The following is a 25,188-nucleotide window of genomic DNA, read 5'->3' as shown; positions in this document are numbered from 1 at the left end:
TTACATCCTCTCTTCTTCTAGTGTCTATATTGGTCTCCCCCAAGCCTCCAAGCTCTGTGGACAGATGGTGTCTTACAACAAGCTCCACAAGAAATCTGAATCATTAGAATAATGGTGCGGTGGATCATGCATCCAGTTATTGAGAAATGAGTAATCTGAGTTTTAAATCTCATGATAGAAACGGGTACTCACATAGTTTAGATACCCATAAGATAACGAAAATGTTGGATAAGGACATTTAATAAGTGGTACGCCTCAGCTGATGATGATGATGATGATGAAACTCCCGTTGACTGATGGGGCATCTGAGGTTAGGATCCGGTAACTACAAGGCAGTCACGACCACCATGGCCACAATTGAAAACATGCTAACGTTAGCTTTTGTTAACTCCAGCTTGGGCACAAAGCAGTTGCATACAGCTAACGATAGCTAGCCTGTTGTGCTGAACTCTGTCGCCTTTTCTCCGGCGACCACCCACAAAAGTAACAATGACACCGTTTAAAGGTAAAAGAATCTACAGAAAGCAATTAATTCATGGGTAATATTAACTGGTAACAGTAGACTGCAATCGGTCTTAAAAGAAATTGTCCCCACAGAGCAACTTTAAAAGAGGATCACATAGCTAACAGGTTACCTATGGTTGCACTTAGTTGGCCAACTCATCGCCAACGCCAAAGAAATAAGTCTTTGATTGTCCCATTGATCATAATAAATTGAATAGTGTGGAGATTAAAGCAAACATAACAAAATAGCATTAACTTCACCACTTGATAACCAAACCAAATGGAAACAAGGCAATGATGATTTCTGCCCAACACACACAAAGGCTCGGTCTATTCAATGAAACGGAACTGTTCTGTGGCTCCACAGTGCTACACAAAAGTGAAAATGATACGTTACACAACCACGTAGGCTCTGATTTAGGCTATTCCTTATCAACTAATGTTAGTAGCGCACGACTGTTGACTGTGTATAACGTATAAATAAATACATATATTGCGTTAATGCTGTAGAAACTGATTACATTGCATCCATGAACCATTCTACTGAATGTTCCGTTCCTTTGAATAGTCTGAGTCATGAAAGCCAAGGCGGCGACAAACCCCAACATCAGACTGGAGGAGGATAATGTTGGTTCACCCTCATTTAAAAAGGCGAACTGCAAATAAATGTAGATCTCAATTATAACATTAAAAGTCCAGACTGTAGCTTACCTTCCAGCCCTAAGAATAGCAAATTATCCTCTTCATGTCCAAAATACTGGGGGATGAAACGTCGCACTTTTATCACCCAGCTAGCTAGCAAGCTAACTGAGCTAGCTAGCCTCTCTCCAATGAAGCAACACTGCAGTTCTCAAAAATGCATAACGCATATCATTATATTCCAGCGTTGCAATGTTATTCCCAACTTTGCCCATTTGTTGGAAAAGCAGAAGGTGTAGATCCAAAAGAAAACCGCTTCGCTGGCTCACGCATTTGTGGGGATCACTTTCCTTTCTCCAATGACAGCTGTCGTCGCACGAGTTCGGGTTATATAGCTAGTTGGTGTTAGCCACCCAAGTCTACGGGCAACAATTTTACCATTAATGTATAAACAAACCAAAGCCAGAATCCAAGCGGCTGCAAAAGTCAGCTCTCCGTAAACGAAACTTCAAATGTGAATCCTCGGTGAGAGTACAGCGACGCGCAGAGCAAACGCTGGGTGCCGACCGCTGGGTTGGCAACTGGTTCTATTTTCCTCAGCTGCGACAAGCTGCGGGACCAAGCGGCCAGTTAGGAGACTCTCGCACTCAGCCTGCCACGCAGTACCAACCCCCTCCAAAGACATGTAGAAACAAACATTAGCTTGCCCAAAACAACATCCCGCCTGCCACGCTAACAGAACTGCAAATTTCCTACGAAATATGACAAAATTAAGTTGAAGATGACGCTTCGGTGTACTCTATAACGGTGGCCATATCTAATGATAAGTGGCACCGAAGCACAGCCCCTCCAGGCTCCTCAAAAAATAGACCCACCACCTCCTAGCAAGAACTACGGCACACAAATCTTTACGAATCAGCGCGCTTCGCCGTCAATGTGGTGTTTAATGAGAGTAAAAAATGTTTAAAAACGTCGATAAGACGACACGATAAAAACACAAAGCAAACCATTTTACAATTTCTTCAAAATACTCTCTGACCCTGCGGAGGGATATGGGCATTTAGTAAATAAAATAATGGCTAGGGTCAGGGAGGGTTCGAAAAGATGGAGTCTGGATTTTAGCCGGATTTTTCAGCGGTTGGTTCTCCAGCTCATGCAAATCTGCAGCTATAGTAAATCGACTGGGTTCCTCATAGCAGGAAGAAACGCACAGATGGATTAACTTTAGGAGGAGATGGTGCTCGCAACGAGCGAATGGATCTCAAATGGATCGACAGGGCCTCTCTCTCTCTCTTTCTCACTCACACACACACACACACTCATGTACACACAGACACACACGCACACACCCTCACACACACATTCAGTCATTGCCTTAAATACATGCACTCAGCAAACCGGCAGACATACTGTGCATGCAGGGGTTAACTTTCGGAAAAGCCCCCAGGGGTCTGCTTTCAGCGGCTGCACATAATATATATGCAATAGAGCCAGCGAGTGTTGTGTATTTATCTAGATTGTGCTTGATTTTTTTAAAGCTCTCTTTTAATCACAACTTCCTTAGTTTATTGTCTGTATCCCTTCTAAAAAAGAACAGAAAATAAACAGAGCCCTGTCCCTTTAAATGGTAAAACCTTGGCACCTCTTTCCTAATCTGTGAGCTCCCCCTGCTGGCCAATGAAACATATGGCGTTTTTAATTGAAAATAAATAATTTGGAGACGGTTCAAAATAAATGAGACCTCAAATACTTAAAAACCTGAATAAACACAATGAATATAGATGTCTCAAAACAGGGTTTCTGTAGGATTTGACTGTGACAGTGTTTACATGCACATTAGTATCCTGATTTTTATTCAGGCTCTGATCATATTCATGACATGGTGTCTAAATTGACCATGGGAAATTATATTAGTTTTGTGTTAACACAATCTAAAACATTGTTCAGGTTCCTGATCACCCCTATACTGACGTGTTTTTCCTTCTTCACATCATGGCTGTCATATATTGTTTAACCAACAGATGATATTCAGAAACCTAAAGTGTTTAATTGCAACAGTCCATGTTTCTGGATCAGGCATTAAATGGCTGTTTGAATGAATAATAATATTTTTACATATGCAAATCATGATACTCCAAAAATTCAATCAAAGCCTTATTAATATTCAATAGATAAAACAATGGAACAGCACATAGATGAATAGATAGATACATACAGCAACAAACAAAGCAACAACAATAAAATGAGAAAGGGGAGAAGGGTGCTGATGTACTTTTAGATCATAAAATATTTACAAGTAAATTCTAAAGACCTATCATCAGTGACATGACGGTCAAGGATATTATTCCAACTCCTGAGAAAAACACAGTCTGAAAGTGCATATCAAGTATCATTTCCAAGCATTGGAAATCAGCATTAAAAAAAGACTTTGTTTTTAAAGCTGTGCCTTACAGTAAGCTGCGGAGATGCAACATTTGGATGCAGTAGTGATAATTGTGTCTTCTATTAAAACGTTTCTTCAAATCAATATAGATGTTGCAAAAAGTCTGGTTTGTTATTTATCACAGACTTCATTCTCACAGGAAAAAGATTTGGTTCATGTTATGTAATTTATTATTATTATTATTATTATTATTATTCAGGTGTTTAATGCATATTAGACCATGCGTTGGGGCGTCATCAGTGTGAGATGCTGCACATATCGGTGTCACTTTCTCAATTATGACCTTTAAGCTGGTGTTTACTTACACCACTACAGCCGCCATTGACCTAATTACCTTGAAACACACGAAGCTGCTGTTTAACAGCTGATACCTTTGTGAGGCTTAATCCCTACATGTGCAAAGTGTTGTTTAAAACGTGTATTCCTGTTTATGTTAACATTGCATGTTATAGCGTGAGCCAGCATCTGGACCCTGAAGCTAAAGCAGCTAAATAGAATTCAGCCATCATTCATTTTATTATTTGTACCTGTGCTTTTTCAGCTGACATGTCAATATGTCTTTCATGAGGAATGCACTTTACAACAAACCCTTGAGCTATTATAAATAAAACATAACACAAAAAATGATGTTCTTATCTTACAAAAAACATTCCACTTCAAACATGCTGGGCGCTGTAGACCCAAACATAAACAAGAATCAGCTGTACTATTACATATATATATAAATTAAGCAGTAATAAATAGTGCAAACATAATAAAGTTTCATTTGCACAACTTACACAAGGAATTAACATTTTAAAAATGGTCATGAGTTTGTTTTATGGGACTGTTTTGGTGTGCAGCAGACAGAGGGCAGCATGGCTCTATTTCATACAATAGAAACAGTAAACAGATCAAATTGCCTGGTTGATTCTTTTAATAAAAAAAATGTGGTCTGACTGTTTTCCTTTTCCAGCATCTTTGATTTGGATGAAGAACAACAGAGAAAAATCTGCTGTTCTTCATCCAATCCAAGCAATAAGCTGCTTGTGAGGCATCCTCATGTGAATCATGGGGGTGAGATGTGTGGTGATGGCAAGAAAGGTCAAGGTTGTGATAGCCTGTTGAGCCACATTCAAAATGGCTTCAAAAAAAGCTATACCAGAAATAATTCCACTGGTTTTTTGTGTGTTTTTTTTTTGCTGTCTAGGCAGTGGGAGGCACGCATGTTTAAACCTTCCCTATCTTGTATATTTAATTCAGTGTTCAATTACAATGTAGGTTTCTATAATCATTAGCAGACAAATGTGCTTTAATGCAATAAGTCACTTCAGCAAAATAAAGCATAATTACATGCTGAATGGGTAAATGCTCAAGGAGCTCTTTTCTGGTTGTTGAGCCTAATTGATGCCCTTTGGCTGTCAGCATAAAGGGCTAATTTTCAAGAGTATATTGTGACTGTGCGATAAAATAGCCTCTTTATGCATATATATATATATATATATATATATATATATATATATATATATATATATATATATATATATATATATATATATATGTGTATGTATGTGTATAATGACCTCTGCTTTGCTGGCCAATGCCAGTCTTGTGGATGTGATGGCTCAAAACACAGTGGATGATTTGCTGTTCTCACAAAAATAATTGGCTGTGTATGTTGGTGGCTGTTTTTCTTACAGTGAATTTGAATTCACGCCATATCCATTGATCATAATAGGCAAAGTGACACTGTAATGCAAGACAATCCACACACATAAATGTAAACCGCAGAGATCAAACTTGAGATCATTATGTTGCTACAGCTCCAATAATAAAACTGCTGATAACATCAGAGTTTCAGGTTAACACATACCCAGACGTCTTATAGGAGCGTTTTACTGACAAAGCACTGATAATGCTCCAGCCAAAGGCAGCTGCATATGCAGTGTAGTTGCAGACTAACACGACAGACGGCTACCAGGTGAGCAGATGGATCATATTAATATAATAGAAGAGTCAAGAAACATGAAACCAGATGCCGGGCTGAGCTCTTTGTCTGCAGGAGAACAGGTATTGTTAAATTCAGCCTGCTGCACAGCCAAACAAATATTTCCCATCGTTCCATGCAGAAACACATCACAAAACGTTATTATGTAGTAAAAAAAAAAACTTAGAGCTGAAAACCCACCAGAGAGTACACAAACTTCAAAAAAGCTCCAGGACATGGGGGATCTGTTTTAATCTTTAATATCAAAGAGATAAAATGTTTAAATATTTCAGTGACAAATTTGCATCATAATTTCCTCTGATGACTGGAAGTCAGGGCGCAGTGTGTAATGACTGCTACCTTTAAGTAGAGAGGGGGTTCGGTACAGTCTAATTAGAACAAATATGAGAAGTTTTAAGGAGAAAACTTTTAGAAGGATTTTGTTTGATTGGAGACATTAAAAAGGCAGAAAGAGAAAGAAATCGCCCATTTCTTCTTGCAGGCATATCTCAGAAATCAAGTCTTTGGTCTTAATGAGCTTTGAGTAGTTTTGAGGTCTTACTTATTTTAGAAACTGTGAATTTATGATGCTGAGTAAGTTTCACAAAAATCACAACTAATCAATTAAACATAAGCTGATTGTTAAACACTGCTTTATGCCATTCTCTAATTTTACGTGATTGTCCATCATAAGGTCAGCTTGACCTTTCTTGATCCCTTTGAATCATATGGGAAATTGATTATATTGGAAAATTATTTTCAAACTGATAAAATATCAGAAAACTAATCTCTGCTTTGCAGGAAAAAATAAAACAAGGGAAGGGGATTTGCTATTCTTCTGACTGTTGCATATACTGTAAAGTCTGATGCAGTCCCTTCTTGATGAACAATTCTATTGCCTATGGCTGGAGGAGCTAATTAGGATCTATTTATAATCATAGGGGAATATATCCAACGAGCTGAGAGAGAGAGAGAGAGAGAGAGAGAGAGAGAGAGAGGATAAAGAAAGGAAAGAAGAAGGGCCTAAAGAGGAAAGGGGGTTATAAAAAAAGTCAGTTGATGCTATGATGTCCACGTGCACACTAAAGGGTTGGGCAGGTTTTAACAGATGAGATTGTTCTGGTGAAGATGAACTGCAGTTTTATTAACAGAAGTACAAAAGATGTAGAGACGAAGAGCAGCTTGAAAGTTTCTGAAACTCTTCATAACAGTAGCCAACTCTTATGTAAAGGTCCCATGGGGCACTACAGAGAGAAACATCAGGACAAGAGAACACGGAGGAGAGAGTGAAAAAAAATGACTTCATGCTTAAACTATCACAAGCTCTTATATGAGAAAATATTACAGAATGAATCTTTCTGGCTATATATTTCATTTTCACTCAGCAGTTGCATCATCAAAGAGTTTAACTACTTTGTGCAAAAACATGACCACGCTGTCGGCTCTCTGCAGCCACTTATGTTTATGCAATGATATATACAGAGAGCAGACACAAACCCGATAAGGACCGCTCATCAACCACTTACATAGCACCATTAACGCCTGTCTGGCTGCCTGGACTTGTGAATGGCTAAAACAACCAAAGTAGGACACAAGCATTCAGCAGACAGGTCTATACAGGATGCTTTAATTATGAGTTGTTTACATCACATATGCTATGATAAAAAACATTCAGCATGTTGGGCTTTCATGCATTTAATTTCATCAAACAAACAAAAACATACACGTAGCATCACTGGGTATGACCTCATCTTTAAACTTGTGCATTAATGTCCTTGTATATTCTCACTGATGCTGGCTTTTAACCACAGTTGTTTATTTTACTTTAGCTCATCTTACATATGTGGTTTATTTTTTTGCATGCTTCAGCTGACTTTTAGTCCAGCTGAGTTGATAATGATAAAAAGTTGTCTATAGAATGCATGTGCATACAAATGACATTTTGAAAGGTGCAAAGGAACGACGAAAAAGTTCAGTTTAATTCAATTTGGACTACAGAGACGTTTATTTAAAGGAGAGGATACAAAAATAGCACATACTGAAATAGCAACATCCTGATTTCCTCCAGAAATCATTCACTGTTGTGACAGGATGAAAACACCTGACCAGCCTTTAAAATAACACATTTTATCTACAGTATTTAGTCTCCGTGTTGTTGTCTTATTCAAACCGTCCCTCTGTCCCAACACAGACTGTGTCTATTCTCCTCTTTTCTTTTGAAAACAATCAGCACTGAGCATCTCAGGCTCACCCAAGAGGGCTTATTAAAGCCAAGGTTAAATCCCACTCTGCTCTGTATTACACTTCATACTGCTGTCCACTCTAAGAGTTCTCTAATATCCTGGATTCTCTGCACCACTCAAACTCCTCAGCGATCCCAGCAATCCCAGCGGGGTTGAAATGACGCAAGTTGAGATGATTCTCTCTTTTTGCACCCTAAAGAAAGGTGAACAATAGTCTAGCTCATCTCAGGCTCGTCTGGCTCCAGTCAGATATTATTTACGTTATTAGAAGTTTCATTTTGTTTGTGATAGAACAATGTTGCTGCAGTCCCATATGAGCCTTCAGCACTGTCACCTTTTCTGCAGTGATTTGCTCAGTCAGGAAAACTGAAACCTGCTAGGTGAGAATCTTTCCTTATTGGACCGTCTCCCGTATCAGAGAATGCAATTTGGTCGTATGGCTCATGAAGCTGCTTCTTTACTGCATAAATCAGGTGTCTGACTCATATGATGCCTTATGGAATTTTTCAAGCTTGCTGCAGCAGTATAGAGGAGATGAATTCATAGGGCTCAAGTTCCCATATAACCTCAGGAGAGAGGGCAGTGAGCCGTGTGACACCAGAACTGATGCTGCGTCCTCAAGCCATATCGGGAAGTGAAGTGAATGTGACAAAGAAGATTGAGGTGGGCTTAGCTAGTGAGATCCTCGGCCTGTTGACAGCACAATGCACTCACTCACTCACTCAAAGTTGGGGGTAAGGTTGGGAATTGTTGTATCCTGTTATTCATCATAAATTCTCTTTGTGGTCTGTGTTATGCTGAGGATATTCACAAATCAGCATTTAGGAGCATTCGTCATCATTTTTGTCTCACAAAAGCATTGCACTAAACAGTTTTATGAATGAATCTCAGCAAAAATAGTTCCAGGTCCCCTCAGCTCATTTTTCCACTCTGTCAATATGCTAACTAATCCATGACCTATGAGCACCATAAATACTCTGCAGATTGTGAGCCTAAGGTAAAATGACTATATCACATTTACACACTTGGTCCAGCAGTCAAATCTCTTCTCTGTAAAGGTTGGTTCTAGTGGGCCACAGTAGGTAGATGTTGGTATTCAACAGAAGCTATCACAACTGTAGAATTGTGGACTGAAGCGTACTCCTGGTGGATAAGCTCTACCTTGCCTGAAGACTTTATTAAAGATGGATTTTTACAAGACTCTTGAATTTTTCTGCTGTTTTGAGAATCTAAATCTAATTCATGGTTACAAATCCATGGAGAAATCTCTCAGGATTTAATCAATACTTTTCTTTATTGAGATGATGTCTACAAGTACATGAGTAGTCTTCCAGGCTCTCCTTGCAATGTTTGCATTCATTTCTTCACCATGATTCACAATTGCAGACACAAGACAATGGATGACGATGGCTGATGTTTTCCTTTTTCCATTTACCCAAAGCAAAACATTAGTGAACTAAAACTTTCTGCATAATTATCCAGAGAGCTGAACAGTAATTTGAACTCCTCATGAATCCCAAGGATGTCCACTGCTGAAATATTCGTATTGCCTAAATGAGTTTTCCTGACTCAAGGACTTTTGTTTTTTCTTTTTAAACAAGTTTGGTGAATTTGTCAAGGTCAAAACGGAACTCTTTTGATCTCATGGTTCATTTTTACAGTTTATTTTAAATTCTAAAGACATCAGTGTCTGTCAAGTATTTAGATCATTTCGCTCAGTTGTGCCTGTGATGACAGTTACCCGAGACATTTTAATAAATAATTAAAGAATCAAAGGAAAATTGGATATATTTCTGCTAACAGTGTTTTGTTTCCAGAATATTCTGCTCAGCACTGATGCTTCTCAAACCTTTTAGAGCACATCTGCAACATTACAGCACAGATCATAATTGGTTCGATATCATAGTGCCAAAAATGTCAAACCATCTTTCAGCTTGCTCCTGTTATAAATAAATATATATTTGCTACTTTCCCCAGAAATATGAATCTGGATAATAAGCTTGTGCTGAAGGGAGAAATCTGTGACAGTTTGCTGCAAGTCTGATATCGAATACTAGACAGGAAATGTAGCTACTCATACATTGTGTTATCAAGCTGTCATGTTGTTTGTTTACATAGCAATGAGCTATGATGAAGTGTGGGTAGTGTTGTGGAAGGGATTTATATTTCTCCTTACCACTCTAGACTGGGCACAGTGTCAGAAATAATATAAAAGATTAATAACTGTTAAGTTAGGGTGGCACAGAGAAAGCTCCTATGCTTGAGTCAGTAATTATAATTTTGCATGCTTTTTAGATAGAACTGACAGGTTAATATTATTTATGCTTAATAGACTGAGGTGTTGTGCAGAGAAAAAATAAAATTCAATTGGCTTGACTTTTATTCAGCATCTATGCGATCTGCTTATGGAACCTATGTAATCACACACTGAGTAAGATATGGGGTGCATAGAAGTAAAAAAAAATTGAATTAGACTGAATATATGCCCTTAAATGCAATCTATAATGTATTCTGTTAGATCACTTAAAAGTAAATATCCATCCAGACCCACTTTTCCTGTACAGGGTCACAGGGGAGGGTGGGGGTTATGAACGGGCGAGAGGCGGGGTACACCCTGGAGAGGTTGTGAGTCTATTGTAGGGGTGAAGTAAATAAGGTTCTTTAAACACATTGTATTATTGCATTAAATCAGAGTCAAGAGCTACATCTGTTTGTAAAGTTAGCCAGCAGATCTTATATCCACTAGCTGCACCACAATGTTAAGCGACACGTGTTTTGCTGTCCAGCAGTTGAACTTTAGCTTCAGCTGCAAGCTGTGATGGATGCCTGCACAGCCAATGCATCCAGCCAAGGACAGAAAGCCATAGAAAAAACCAGAGGAAAGTGCTTTGTGTAGAATTTGCATAGGTTCGTGTCTGTTGCTAGAATCCAACCTCCAGAGTAAGCAGGCCCTCTCTTGGGAAGTGTATTGAAACATGGTAATCACCAGCATGCTAGCATCATCTTTACGAGCATGTAATCACTTGTCCTAAAACAGGTCTTTGGCTCCATGAATTAGTTTGCAGATGCACTAGCGCCTGTAGCCTTCAGAACATCACGTTGAGTGTACTGAAGGTGTGCCAATCAGTGAGAGACTTTGGTTGCAAACAAACCCTCAAGTATCACTGGCATAGCTTTCCTCCCTGCAGGTGGCTTCTGCAGCCTCTGCAAGTTCAGATGTTTCTGTTTGCAAGGCAGAAATTATGAGAGCTTTGAAGTTTGGTTCTGTAGCATACTCTGGCCAACTGTGGGTCAGAGCTCATTAATTAGCTTGACCTTTAACTGACATGATGACAGTTGTTGGATCATTATGGGCTTGAGTGTTAGATTATGTTTCTCCATCTTTGCCTTTCCTTTACAGTCTGATTCCATCAGGATCATTTCCAAGGCGAACAAAGCCAACTTTCAAACTAGGCCAGTTCCTTGAAAAATCAGTAGATGCATCTGTCCTAAATCTCTCAGCTGGGGAAGAGAGTGAAGAGTGCATCTGTCAATAATTAAGTATGTACTCTTAGGAAATGAGGTTTGCAGGTAGGATTTAGTATTAACGCATTAAAAATCTATCCAGTATATGATTCTCCCTGTTAATGTAATCTAGCAGAAAAATATCGCTCCATTCAGGCATGATAAAGGTAGTTGAGCAAGTAAATCGGCTAAAGTTACGATCTGCTACATTCCTCGATGTCACTGTTGTTTTTGTGTCTGCTCTTTGTGTTGCCCTAGGTGGTCAGATAAGGAGGTGCTGATGTCAGCAGCAGCAGAAATCATTGTGAAAAGGAATGGACACTGCTTTGTTGTCCTTGCTGCCGATAGATATAAATCATAAGCCTGTGTCGGTTTGGTTTAAAGTTAAAATATTGGTACATGCAGCCTTGACGCTATCAAAGAGCTGCATTAGAAAAATACTTTACTTCCAAGTTGTCTAAATGAGGTCATTTGGGTTAGTTTTCCATAACCTGCTCAAATACAGCCAGAGGACCAAACCTTCATGTCTTCATGTATTTTAGAACATGGTCTTTGACAGTCTAGGGAAAGATACCAAGTGAACCAACACAAAATGAGTGAAAACTATCTCAAATTCAGGTGCTGGGCTGAATGTAAGGCTGCTGAATAAGTCATGGTGTGCAGGTCCATTAGGGAATTGCCAGAATTCTCTTTGCTGGCTACTAAGGGATCACTTCAAAGTTTGATGAGGCAGGTGATGAGACTGCACGCATCACATTCCTGACAAAGGATTCTCCAGGTGTTTTGAAGTAATCACGTAAAAGAAAGTTCAATGATTGTTTTCTGTTTGGTTGTCTTGTGGCCAGAAGATGCACATACAGAAAGACACTGGAAAAAAAAGGCTTTGCAGACTCTTCTGGTGAAAAACATACACACAGTGTGGCAGATCATTGACTCTTTGAAATGTTATAGATATAATCATATACATAAAACGGCACAGGTCTTCTCTAATCTGCAGCCAAACACAATGGGTATCAAGCCAAAAAATGATGCAAGAACAGTGTAGGATGTCAACAGTCTGTGGATGAGGAATATGAAAACCCCAAGAAACTGATTCAGGTAAAACTTTCCACCAACCAAACGTTTACGTATGAACAGTAGAGCCTGTCTGGACAGTATGCAAAGATCATAACCCTTTTATGACATCACCCATAGTTTTCCCGGAAGAGTGGTTTTGAAGCTCAGTGTGGGTAGCAACAGCCGTCGCCATTTCAGCTGAGCCTTAACCCTGGCTAACTATGAGCTCATAAATGTGGGCCAAGAGGTGAAGCGTAAAAAGAGTTGAAACAGGTCAGTGGCATCTAGACGGTTAGTGCAGTGACAGCACCCACCTATCCCTCAAAGCAGCCACATCATTAATAATGCAAAACACCAAGCCTTATTTTAAAGGGGTCAGCCACACAGGGTTGTTTTTGTACCAGGATTTTTAAACATAGTTATTACAGCTGTGAAGTTGGGCTTGTGAACATGGATGTCAGGGATGGCTCGGATGAGAGGAACTCAAAAGCCGGACAACGATTCAGTTAATAATATATTCCAATATTCCATTTAATACAAAAACATCAGTACACAGTAATCGATCTAATAAGGTGACAGTACAATAGGTGACAGTCAAAAACAAGAAGTCCATCTACACTGTCAAAGGTACCAAACGGACTAGGTAAATGTAAACAATCTAAAACACAGGCATGGTCATACCCTAAGAAGCTAGATACTTGGAAAAAGGCTGGTATGCTCGGAGCATAACACACACAAGATGATCTCTATCTTCTGCATTAGCTGCATTGTTTCCTTAATGGTTGATACAAATGCATTAAAACAATAAACTACAAATATTACAAGTCATTTCGTCACCAGAGGGACCTCACTGTACCAGGGCAACCAACACTGTTGCCCCTTCACCAGATTACCGCTCCAGTCTACCATCAACAAATGTGAATTCGGCCTCATCCGCCACCTGAGATGATGATGATGTCATGGCTGCCATTGACCACTTCCTGGAGGTCAAAGACTTTGACAAAGAATCTGAATATCCTCTATGATCATGTGACTAATCCTAGATATTGTAGAGGAATATGTCTAGACCAAAAACTGACCTAAGGATTGCTGCTGACCCTTATACCTAACTCTGTGAACACTTTTTTTTTTACACATACAGGAGAGGTTTGTTTTCCCGTCCATAAGAATCATAAATCATAAATTGCAAATCACTCCCATCCTAAGGCCAGAGATTCCAGCCACGCTGACTGTGGCTGAATATGCTGAAGTACAGTACGGTGAAAATTTGCGGTGTCTCCCTCCATTCATAGTGATGAATGGTCCCCCTCTCTTTGTCAAAACAACAGAGCACACAGAGACAAAAGGGTTTGATGATGAGTAATTGTTTTTCAGCCAGAATATGTAGACCTTTGTGTGTGCCGAGCTTCTCTGTCAGCGTGAGATATTTGGTACACTTTTCCTTTTATAATCCCGCTTCATAAGGCACGCTTAATGTGCTGCCAAGGTGATGCATGGAGGTGGGTGTCCGCAGAATAATGTGATGAAGCAACAAGAGCAGATAAGTGGTTTCCTTTATGTGCAGATCTGATAGATGACATCTTGACCTCTCAATGCCTGTAATTGAGAGCATTTAGTGCCTCCGGTGAATTGCCGGGGATAAAGCTCAGATGAGAAAACTGAGAGATTTAGCTCTGCGTACTGCACATGACAGCCACTTACTCAGAGTATGTGCACGTAATGTTGTTTGCCTAGCTCTTCAGTACAAAACACAATGTTGTGAGCCCACAAAATCAAATCTCTCACAGGCTTACTCTGTGTATTGGCTGTCTCCTCTCATCCTTGTGTTGACAAATCCTCTAATAAAATATGACAGTTTGCACATAGACTGTGGAGGTTATTGAATTGTTGGCTCATTTTGGAGATTAATCTGGGCCAGTATTTTCCTTGTGGCATTGTGAAACAGCACATCTACTAATGGCATGATTTATCCCTAGTATGTCACAACACTAACTCTGTGTTGGGGATTTCTCACACTGATGTAAGATTGTCATATTCCAAACCAAGTGATGTTTACCCTGCAAAATCGCGTCAACACATCTGAAAAATGGCCACATTACATGCCTCTGAGCATCTTTAAAATCCCACAGCGGCACCGAAGCGCTTCCACATTAAAAAACACATTTGTTCAGTCTGAGTTGTTTCCTAATCTTAATATAGATGTCAAGTGCTTATTTTAATACAGACAGTCCCACTTTGCATCTCCCAGCACCCATGTTCTCATCTACTCTGGAACAAATAGCTTAGGAGAAGTGGTTTCACTATCTGCCAGGCGCCAGAGAAAGATGAAGACGTGCAATTCAATTTTAATATAAAGATGGGATATATGGGTTAGCTGCAGCAGAGCTGCTGCATGCACTGCATAGACATCGCTTCTATAGAAGTTCTGAGAATGCTGTCTTATTAGGAGTCACTTGTAATTACCGCATGGATGTCAGCAGACTGTAGTTAACAGCAGTTCTGTGTACCTGCTCAACTGAAAGGCAATATGACAGGAAGTCTACATGTCGCTGTTGACCACAGCTTGAAATAAAATAAAGCTCTGCAGCTGTGCACCTGCCAGCTGAAAGGCAATACGACAGGAAGTCTGTATGTGGGTCTTGACCACAGCCTGCGATTGTCTGAGACCTTGCTCCGAAAGCTGATGCAGGGCATGAAGCTGTGTAAGGGCGTGTATGCTACGTTTGTGTGTGTGCACATCCCCATCTTTACGGATGACTGTTGCAACACTTGTTTTTTGGGGGGTTGAAATTAGGTTTATGTTATGGGCTTTGAGTTCAGATGCATTGCGTGAGTGACCCAGTGTGGTTATTGATTTAGAGAATATTTTTATTCTATAAATTTGGGAAAGTTTCTGTTCTCTTAGTAAGGAGCGGTGGCTGTGTGGAGTCTTAGCTGGTTGCCTGGCAACTCCATGCTACTAACAAGACACATAAGGGTCTGTAAAACAAGTAGAGTTTAGCCATCAAAATGACTTGCTTATGTTCAGGAAAAACATTATTGGTTGGATGGCTAAAGTTTAAATAACACATTATAACATTGTTTTTTGTCCTATATGGATGCATGGTCAGTGTGTCTTATATGATGTAAATGGCACTTATATCATATTCCAAATATACTTCTGAAGATCATTTATGGCATCCTTGAGAGATTGCCAAAAGGCCACTGCAATGTCATTAGATGCAGAATGGGTTGGTAGACTCACACCTGAGTTCAACTCTCATCAGGTCTCATTGCAGTTTTGTTTAAATTTGACTTACTGTTTACTTTGGCTAGATTTTGAAAACTAAAACACCATTTATTGGGTTTCAGTTACCAAACCTTCTGAAACAGTCTTTTCTTCCTGAAAAGAAGCGACATCATGACATCATGTCATGGGGTCTGTTCCTCCACCTAAAGCCCTTCGAGTGTAGTTGGACTACCCTTCACATTGAAAACCGTCTCATTGTGCCACCTTAAGAACCTGACCATGTTGTCAGAATGGGTGGAAATCATACTAGATATTTTAATTTACTCAATATCAAAAGAATTCAGTAAGATATGTTGACAAAAATGACACTGCATGTGTTTATTTGGTCTTTTATGAAATACAACTTCGTGATCCATTTTCATACATGAGTAAGTCTTCATAGGGCAAAATGGGCTCATGGACATGATGGAGAGTCAGATTGAAATATAAAGCGCATTTTAAATTTAACAGTACTAACTTGAACTTTACTTTGTAATTGCTTCATGCTCCTCTGTACAAGTGGGTTTTTGGAAAGTGACTCACCCCCACCGAGTCAACCATTACAGATGGATTTCATATGCATCATACAACCCATGTTCCTGCAGGCAACAGTGTTAAGTAATTCCAAGCAAAGTGGAGGAGTGGAAATGAAAGTTAAGGGCAGTGGTATTTCTGCTGTCTGTATTCAGTCTTATGTCAGTCATGTCAGCCCTTTAGCAACCCACACATCGTTAAGTGGTGGAGCTTTTTAAGCTGATAGCAACGCTTCCTCTGGTCATTTGGGTCATTATCACTACAGGGTTTGCTTTCTTAATGCTGCCAGTGTTACCCAAATGTACGTACTTCCAGCACCAGAGCTCTTACGGCCCATTAAAGTAGTGTTCATAACACAGATTTATTTATGGCCCCACAGCTCATTTGGTCAACTTTGTTGATATTCTAATGAGAAAAGGGGGAAGGCCAACCTAGAGGAAAAATTGGATTTTGAGCAATGATTTATTCTGTGACTAGATTTCTGTTTCAGAGGTTAGTGATGGGAAAAAATAAGTCATATGCAAATCCATGAAAAACTTTAGCAGCCATTTTAGGTTCTTGTCTTGTCGGTATTAACACTGTAAGACTCTGGGAAGCTTCCAACAAAGACTAAACTGCCTACGTTTGTTTAAATTATGCAAAAACTTCTGAAATTGTATTACTTTTGCCCCCCTATACCTGGTGTAACAAGCAACTGCAAACTTTAAAAAATACATAATTTGGTTGACCTTCCTGTGGTGCTCTATGTCTATTTTTGATAAATGCCTGTAACATATTTAGCCTCATCTCAATAAACAGCTCTCTAGACCACAGAGAATGAAACAAGATCTGAAAATGCTCTCTGACAGGAAGTGTTTTATTGATAACAGGCTCTTGAGAACACTCCTGCTTTGTAAGAGTCAGCTGAATTCTTGCTAAAAATGTAATAGAGTACAGATGATCAATCAGTTTACATGATGGCAGAGGGCACAAAGTAATTTAATCATGATTATTTATCATCAGTATAAGAATTGATTAACCTCTGATAACAATAGTAGAAAGGACGAGCGATAAGCTTTGGAGATTGTCCTCTAAAAGCTGCTTCATTCAAACAGCTGCTAATGAAACTACAAAGCTGGGTCATAAACAGAGAGATAAAAACATATTTGTTATGCAGATTTCCAGCGCTCCATTCTATCTCACTGATTTCTAATTTATTTGGGCATATCGGTGTAACTCCCAGTTCCTGGTATGAAACACCTCCATCCTCCTTACTCACATTTCCACAATAGTGTAACAACTGTAATTGGTCTCCTGTGGCTCCAGATTTCCCCCCTTGCCTGTTCTTCCATTAACACCACCACAGAGCTGCTTGGCTGCTGTCCATGGTGCTGATCTGAAGGATGGCTTTGTAATAGGAGGATGCTTCCATGTTGCTCTGCCCTCTGTCACACATATGCACTCCTTTATGCTTCCACCTTTTTTTTAACACACACCAAATGCAACCATGAAATTTGTCTTAGGTGCTGTAGAACCAGGCACACAAAATCTCTTCTGTAGTCACATTATCTCCTTTAAAATGGAGGAGATAGTGGTGCGGTTTTTGTGTTGCTTTGTTTCTCCTTGTTCCACCAGCGCAGCCCAACTGAGAGTCGTTATACCTAAACGTATCTTTAGATGCTATATACTACAGACTGTTCAATTATTTATTTCTCAACACCAGTGCAATGCGGCAAAAACAGAAAATACAGAATAAGAATGTAAGTTGGAATAAATGTTGTCCTTACTGGCTGTAATCAGTCATCAGTAAATCAGTCCTTTTACATAGAACTCCTTAATTAAATATCAATGGTGCTTTTCTTGTTCCAATAAGTAAAGTCTGTCCTCTGTTCCATGTAATTGGCTGCAGCTGAAGTTGGAAAAAACTCCCCAGCCCCTGATCATTAGTATTTGCAGAGTGTGCTGCCACTTAGTTCCCTGTGGTTTCACTAAATTCACACTTTACTCTCTGTAATGAACTCTTTTGCATCCCCTTCCTCATTAGGCCATATGGGGGGGAATATGTTAGCCGCTCAGGAGCTGGAGGGTGACACAGTTTCGGCTTTGAACACCACCCGCGGCTAAAAGCTTCTAATTACCGGTTTCGTGGTGGAAGCTTCTGCCATAAAACACCTGCAAAAGACGCACAGGGTTGCAGTTATCTTCAATTTCCCATAAGTGTGTTTAGATAAGCTGCAGGTAAAGCAGTGAACTCTCAACTAACTGCACACTATGTGCACACAAAGGTTTGCTGACATATGTTTTCCTTCTGTGTTTGTAATGTGGGCAAAGCAGCTCATTTTCACGTGCTGACTGGGAAGTCTATACGCAAGGACACTTTCTGCTGATCACCTGTCTCCGTTGCGCACAGACAAAGCGCACTCTCTGGAGAGAGTCTGCGCATATGGCGCTTTGATTTGTCACCGGAGCGCACTTTTAAAACAGCAATACTACATGTGGGCGGCGTTTTATCTCGACCATTGTCGAAATAGCCTGAGCGCGCATCGCATGCGATTATCAGGGAGCAGGTGTCGCCACATGAGGCTTTTCAACTTGGAGGTTTCAAGAGCGCAGAAACCCGCGTCATTATTGGCTGTGTTGGTGCGTGCGCGATCACGTGCTCGGGAGAGAGAGAGAGAGAGAGAGAGAGAGCAGAAAGTTGATTGTTCAGGCGGCTTCAGGTGAATATTTTCCTATCGCAGACCGTTGCTACATGGGACCATGAACTCATCAGCAGGTGCAGGAAACTACCGCAGGGGATCCATCAAAGGAGACAAGGTACAACTCAGAAAACATTTTCTTGCTCTCACTCAACTTGCATGTCTTTTCTTAACTGTTGTGCGTAAAAATCCACCCAAGTGAAAAGAATTTGGCACGGCACTTTTGGAAGCGCGGGAATGCTGAGGGGTTTTGTTTCATTTGCTGCATGTGTGGACTCCAGCGGTAAAAGAAGACGATGAGAGTCGTGTTACGTGTTGTTGAGATGTAGAGGTGTTGTTGTCTTCTGCGTGTTTTATCTTGATTTTAACTTTTGGGGTAGTTCTTCCACCAATTTATTTAAGTGGAAGGATCACTTTCTGTGTATTAATGGAAATGTTAAACAAAGCCTTCAGGGCAGATGCACAGAAATCACCTCAGTAATGATCCACTTTTAATTTGTAGTTAAGACCAAATCATTTGATGACCTAAATATATTAAACACATTAAGTCATGCCATCTACCCGTGTAAGAATCTATTTATAGCTTCTTATTCATCTCTAACTGGATAGTTCTATCAACTTTTGCTTTTATCTGCCAAATGATGTTGCCAAAATATCCTTTTTTTCCATCCTGTCTGTCCAGTAATGGGCCAACAATAGCACCCTCTGCCACTGCCATTTTAGACCGACACTCACATAAAGCATCCAAAGTTAATTTGGAGGTTGTATTGATCGTGTTGTGCATGGAATCTGTTTCCCTTCCTGTGATACTCGGGGGAGAGCTGTAAAATATTTAAATTGTGACTGTCTGTCTCTGGGGAGTATTCCATCCAAAAAAGGCTCTTTAGTGAGATATTTTTAGAGTAATAATCAGCACGCTACTTTCAAGGTTTAAACATCAATATTTTGCATAGGCTTAAGTAGGCTACAAGAATAAGTAATATATGTGATGTTCTGTTCTTTGGTTGATATACAGTAATAATGTGTAATTTAGTCTTTTTAAGCATGGATGTGTGGCGGCTTTCATCTATTGCCAATGGATTAGACTGTTGATATCCTCCCATATCAGTCCATACTGGAGTTAGTTTGCCCTCTGCTGGAGGCTCAAAGCCACATACGTACTCATTATCAAGCTTCCTTTCCAACCTTCTCCAGCATCCTGACAGTGTTCTCCTATTTCTTATAGGTTCATATAAGAAGCTCTGCATTTCTGCTGACGCTACTTACTGCTTGTTGCTATGAAACGCCCCTAAGTCTGAAGTTTCTGTGACCAATTTTTGACTCTTTAAGGAGTCCCCGACACAGCCAATTAAATTGTACTATAATCTGTAGCAAATTTGCATAGAAAAGAAATCATTAAGTCTGGCTGTGGATACCCGAGCTGCTCACCCTTCTCTGAGGACAGAACAAATTTGGAGAAATTGCAGACATGTCTTCACTGAAACTCATTATGCCTGATTTGGTTGGTGTGATCCTGCTCTGAGAACAACAGCTCTCACTTGCCAGCTGAATCTACACGGAGACACTCATCATCACTTTCTTTTTTTACACTTTTATTATTAACCGCAACAATCACTGATATTACACTTTGTTTGGATATTTACTTTGAACGCGTTATGGCTGAAAATAAGCCCACACCTCTTCAAAGTGTCAACAAATTAGGATGTCCATCATTATGCTGCATTACACTTTGGTAAGTTGTCGGTTTACAAGCTGTTGTGTTGTTTATGTTAATGTTTAATTATTTTAGCATTGTGCAGTCAGTGTCCATGTCAGCATGTCTGCAAGTCTGTGTCTTGGACATCAAAATGGCAATCTTTGTCTTGGGGAACAGGTTATGTGAAAGGGCAAAATCAGTTTTGTGTTAAAACTCAGACCTGAGACAGCAGATTCAAGAGGTGAGTGCTCGGACATTTGGAGTTGGTTGTAGATAACTGCGTGGACACCTTGCTGGATGACACCCAGCTTTGTGGCCATGTGCCTGTCTGAGGTCTGTCAGCGACTTTCCTTCTAGAAGTTTTACTTCTACTACTTTCTGCACAATCAGTAAAAGGGGTTGAACTGTATTTGCATGTAATGTAATCTCTTAGGGCACCAACTTATCATCACTTTACATAAACAGCAATATTCTTACTTTACATCATTAAATTGTGGTTATACACGCTGATTGAGTCATTTGGGTTCAGTCATCCCTCCTACACTGCAAAGCAGAACATCTCTTACAGTGCCTCACAGTGTTTGTCTCATCTGTTCTGCTGGCTGCCTGTTGCTTTCGAGGCCAGTACCTTCCTTCAGAGTCTAGACTTCCATTATTTGCATTTACTAAGAGATAGAGAGGCAGTCAGTTCACCATGCTTTCTGTTTCCAAGACACGACCGGTTTTATTTCTCTCTCTCTCAGCAATCCGTCTCATGTTCAGGCATGAAGAGTTTATACATTTGTCTGCTGCGTGCTATTATTCAAGTATATTTTATGTGTGTGAAAGTAATATTATAACTTTAATCTGTTTGATCAATTTTGAGTGAACCTGTGGCAGGTCTGGTTGAAAGTGTATGTCAAGGATTTGCTGGCACTCTGAGCTGAATGTTAAGGTTCCCAGGAGTAAAATTGTGCAGACAAACTTTCACAGAAATGATTTGTATGCAGCAGGAATATGTACGGATGAAATGCCTTTCAAAAGCTTTCTGTATTCATCTAGTGAGCCCTCTGTATTCCTGCATTGAACCAGTGCACTTTGAATCGCCTGCTTAAAATGTTTGTATTGCTGCCCGCAGCTAGTAGTAACCATTACAAAATGACTTTCATTTCCCTGACGTGCACACACACAGGTAGTACGTGCACGTTTCGATACCATCTGTTTATTTTATCCAATGACTGCATTGAAAGTGATAATGTCGTAGTGAACAATAGCACATTGTTCAATGAAATGAAATTCGTAGACAGAGAAACAACCGGGGGACACTCGGCAGCAAGGGACAACACAATTCAACAGCAGTCATTTGTCACCACTAACTGCTATGCTGCGATTTGGCTCTCCAGGGAAGCTTTGCTGTAGATGAGAACCATGTTTATAAAAGCTGTCCAGGTTTTCCAGCTCCTAGCCACCCCGTACACCTAAAGCTCCTCATCCTCGACCTGATCGTACTCCTGTATTGCTCCCTGGGGTGCAGGGTTCATTTGTTCCCGTCACCTGTGACAGATGACCTGATACTGCTCGGCCTGTAGTAAAGACACTTGCAACCTGCTGATAAAGACGCATCATCGCCAGATATGCACGTATTCCTGGACTCATTTCTATTCTGGCAAACACTGATGTGTGTTCTCTATTCATATCTTTGCACCACTGCCCTACCTCGAGCTCAAAGGGAAGCAAGTCTGAAAAGCATACCAACTACAGCAGAATGAATCTTTAGGATCCACGGGGAGGAGGGCTGCTAGAGGATGCTGGGAGCTTTTTGAGTTGATTAATGGGGGATAGGTGTGGCTGAAGGTCAAGATTAGGCAGTTTAAAGGCATCATGGGATAAGATCCTGTGAACTGACTTTTATATTATACTCTCATGTTTTCAAGCATATAGGCTCTGAGAGGTCAACCTCATTATAAAACATTGGTTGAATTTTAAAGGCGATCAAACAACTAGTGTTTAAATAAGAAGTGCCCTACTGTCATTGTCACATTGTTTGTGTGGGGTTTCAATAATGGTGGCTGAAATTTGTTGAAGATGATAGATGTTTGCCTTGTGACATGTGAAATAGTCTGTTTTAAGGACCTGAACAGGTCCCATTTTTCAACATGTTCTCACAAAAACACGCCACATTTTGTCAATAATATACCAGCCAGATACAAGTCTTCATTACTTTTCTGGTAACGACACATGTGTTTTTTGGACATACAACATCATTTTCTGTTTGCATTACAGAACATATGATGGTACTGGCCGGTGCCCTCTTATAAATCTGTGAAACTGCTTCTTTCAGTCAGTTAATAGTAGAAACACAAAAAGGCAGCGTTACACCTTGTCGTTTTTGGCCTTTGATTATAATATGACAAGCACTTGACCAAGCATCCACATGTCAGGGTTTCCTGCAGCACTTTATAGTTAGGGCAGCTGCCTTGACAACAAATGCCCCCCGCCTTGACTACATCCCCCCCAAAAAAAATAAATTCTGCTGCATCCAGTAAAATAAGGCCGCATCATAGCATCTGATGGTTAAATATGTCCTTGTAAGGCAGCAGCTTTATTGTTTTACTCCGTACTAACAAACAACTTGCCACTAACGAGCACGTGACCTCTTGTCTCGTACACACACACTCGTGCCCACTCATGCACACTCATGCACGCTCACCCCCTCCCATGCATGCGCACACACACCGCTATCTTTGCAGGAGAGTAAAAAAAAATACTTCTCACAACTTACTATTAGGGATGATTTGCCTCTTACAATTCACACAGTGCTGTTTGGCATTTAGCAGCCTTATTTATTGATCAGTTTATGATTTATCAGTTTAATTCAGCAGCTGGAGACACTATTTAGGCAGATACCTTTAGACAAACTAAAACATAAACTGATGATTTCATTATCCCTGTGACAGTGCATGATAAATTTTGCATTCTCAGTGCATCTAGACGCCCATATGTGCCTCAGGCAACTCCTCGGAACCTTCTAATATCTTAATGTTATGATATAAGCCAATATGTCTGCTCCAGTTTGTGAGTGTTATCAATGATCAATTTTTTGTGGTTGTTGTGACATCTGCTCCTGATGCTTTAATGGCAGTCTACATTTTGCACGATCAGCAGGGAGGTGGCGCATGGAGAGAATTAGTGAACAAATGTTGTAAAAAGTAAAAAAAATAAAAAATTCAAGCCGTGGATTGTTAATGTTCTGTCAGCATGATATAACAGCATCACCTCTGTGCTCGGCAGCAATAACCATGCTGACCTTTTGCACTAATTGCAATTACAGTGACTTACTGTGAGCGAGCAATATTCATAATCATGGAAGGTGTATGTCAGGGCTATAAAATGTGACAAAAACGAATGCAGAAGATGACCAATCAGAGGCTTGTTTAAAGGACCCTGGGGAAATGTCATGGCATAAAATCAGCTTGTTAACAGCAACTACAGTACAACCACAGTGTAATGGTATGAACTTAGAAGACTATATTATTCCCTTGTATACAGCCACCAGAGCAATTACTCTCTTCGATGAAACCTTATCTGCTGCGGTGTGCATGCAAATGTGAGTTCTGTGCAGATGTACTGCCTTACATGTTGGCCTGATTAACACAAAAAGAAAAGGTGCAGCTGTTGTTTTTGTTGTTGTTTTAACTTAAACCGATTATACTTTCCAGCTTTAAACGTTTGCAGTGATTTATCAGCTGCTGCTGTCATCCTGGAGATTTTTGTCTGTGTGCAAATCAAATGTGTAAAATATGATCCGAAGCCCAGCAGCCATTAGAGATAAATTGCTGCAGCTGCAGGCAGGGAAGACATCTTCCCTTTAAACAGGCCCATGAGTCACGATCGAAAAAGAAACTTAGCTGAGTTTAAATATAAGTATTTATGAAGCACCGTGAAAGTACTTCCTACCACCGGGTATAAAACATGTCCATGAAATACGAACATAGGAGGCTCAGCAGTTCCCGCTTTTCACTGAATAATTGGCAAGGTCATATCAAAATAGTGCACATTTTCTGCCCATGAATGTTAAGTAAAACCAACTTTCACAGCTGTGCTGAACTTGAGTGCATTAATGACCTTGCACTATACACTGCACATCTTCAATTTTTCACGTACAAGCAAAAAGCTGGACATTGATACGAGCAGCTATTCAGTCCATATCTGAGCAGGGAGCGACTGTGTGTGTGTAGCCTTGTAGACCACCCTGCACAGTTTTTAATGAATGAGTTATGAACAGTTTGCTGTTCACACTGCTGCTTCTTCCAGGGCACAATTCCTGCAGCTTTTGCCATATCCAGCTGACCAGATTAGATCAAGACTGATGGTTTGTATTTTAATTCAGAAATGTCACTAATTCTACTTTTATAAAAATCCACCTCCCTTGTTGCTGTTAGTCTGGAGGTTCAGCCCTGTGATTCAATACACAAGACACCACATAAATAAAGCAGAAGTGTTGCCCGTGCCAGGCTTCTGTCCTGTTAGCATGGCTTGATGGGTGGACGTGTGTGGATGTGTGTGAGTGAGTGTGTGGTGGTTGGTTGTATTTTATGATGAGGGGGACAGGCAGCATAAATATTACTTGTGCTTAATCACAACCGAGCTGCAAAGCTGACTGGATTGATCCTTTTCT

At 40.1% G+C, this 25,188-nt stretch overlaps 1 protein-coding gene across 9 annotated transcripts in view; it reads right to left on the bottom strand.

Moving 5' to 3' along the window:
- kmt2cb (lysine (K)-specific methyltransferase 2Cb) overlaps positions 1-1,953 on the bottom strand; it is a 51,496-nt gene extending 49,543 nt beyond the window's left edge. For 8 of the 9 annotated variants that reach the window (XM_028428055.1, XM_028428057.1, XM_028428060.1 and 5 more), the window contains exon 1: positions 1,216-1,953. The gene's annotated coding sequence lies outside the window, so the exon portion shown is untranslated. Of the gene's footprint in view, positions 1-192; positions 326-1,215 lie in introns of all 9 variants that reach the window. The other variant, XM_028428056.1, reaches the window with a different exon arrangement.
- Positions 1,954-25,188: the final 23,235 nt, after the last annotated feature.

The sequence above is a fragment of the Parambassis ranga genome, chromosome 17, assembly GCF_900634625.1.
Source record: "Parambassis ranga chromosome 17, fParRan2.1, whole genome shotgun sequence".
NCBI lineage: Eukaryota > Metazoa > Chordata > Actinopteri > Ambassidae > Parambassis > Parambassis ranga.
This window is presented reverse-complemented; position numbering and strand designations above follow the sequence as displayed.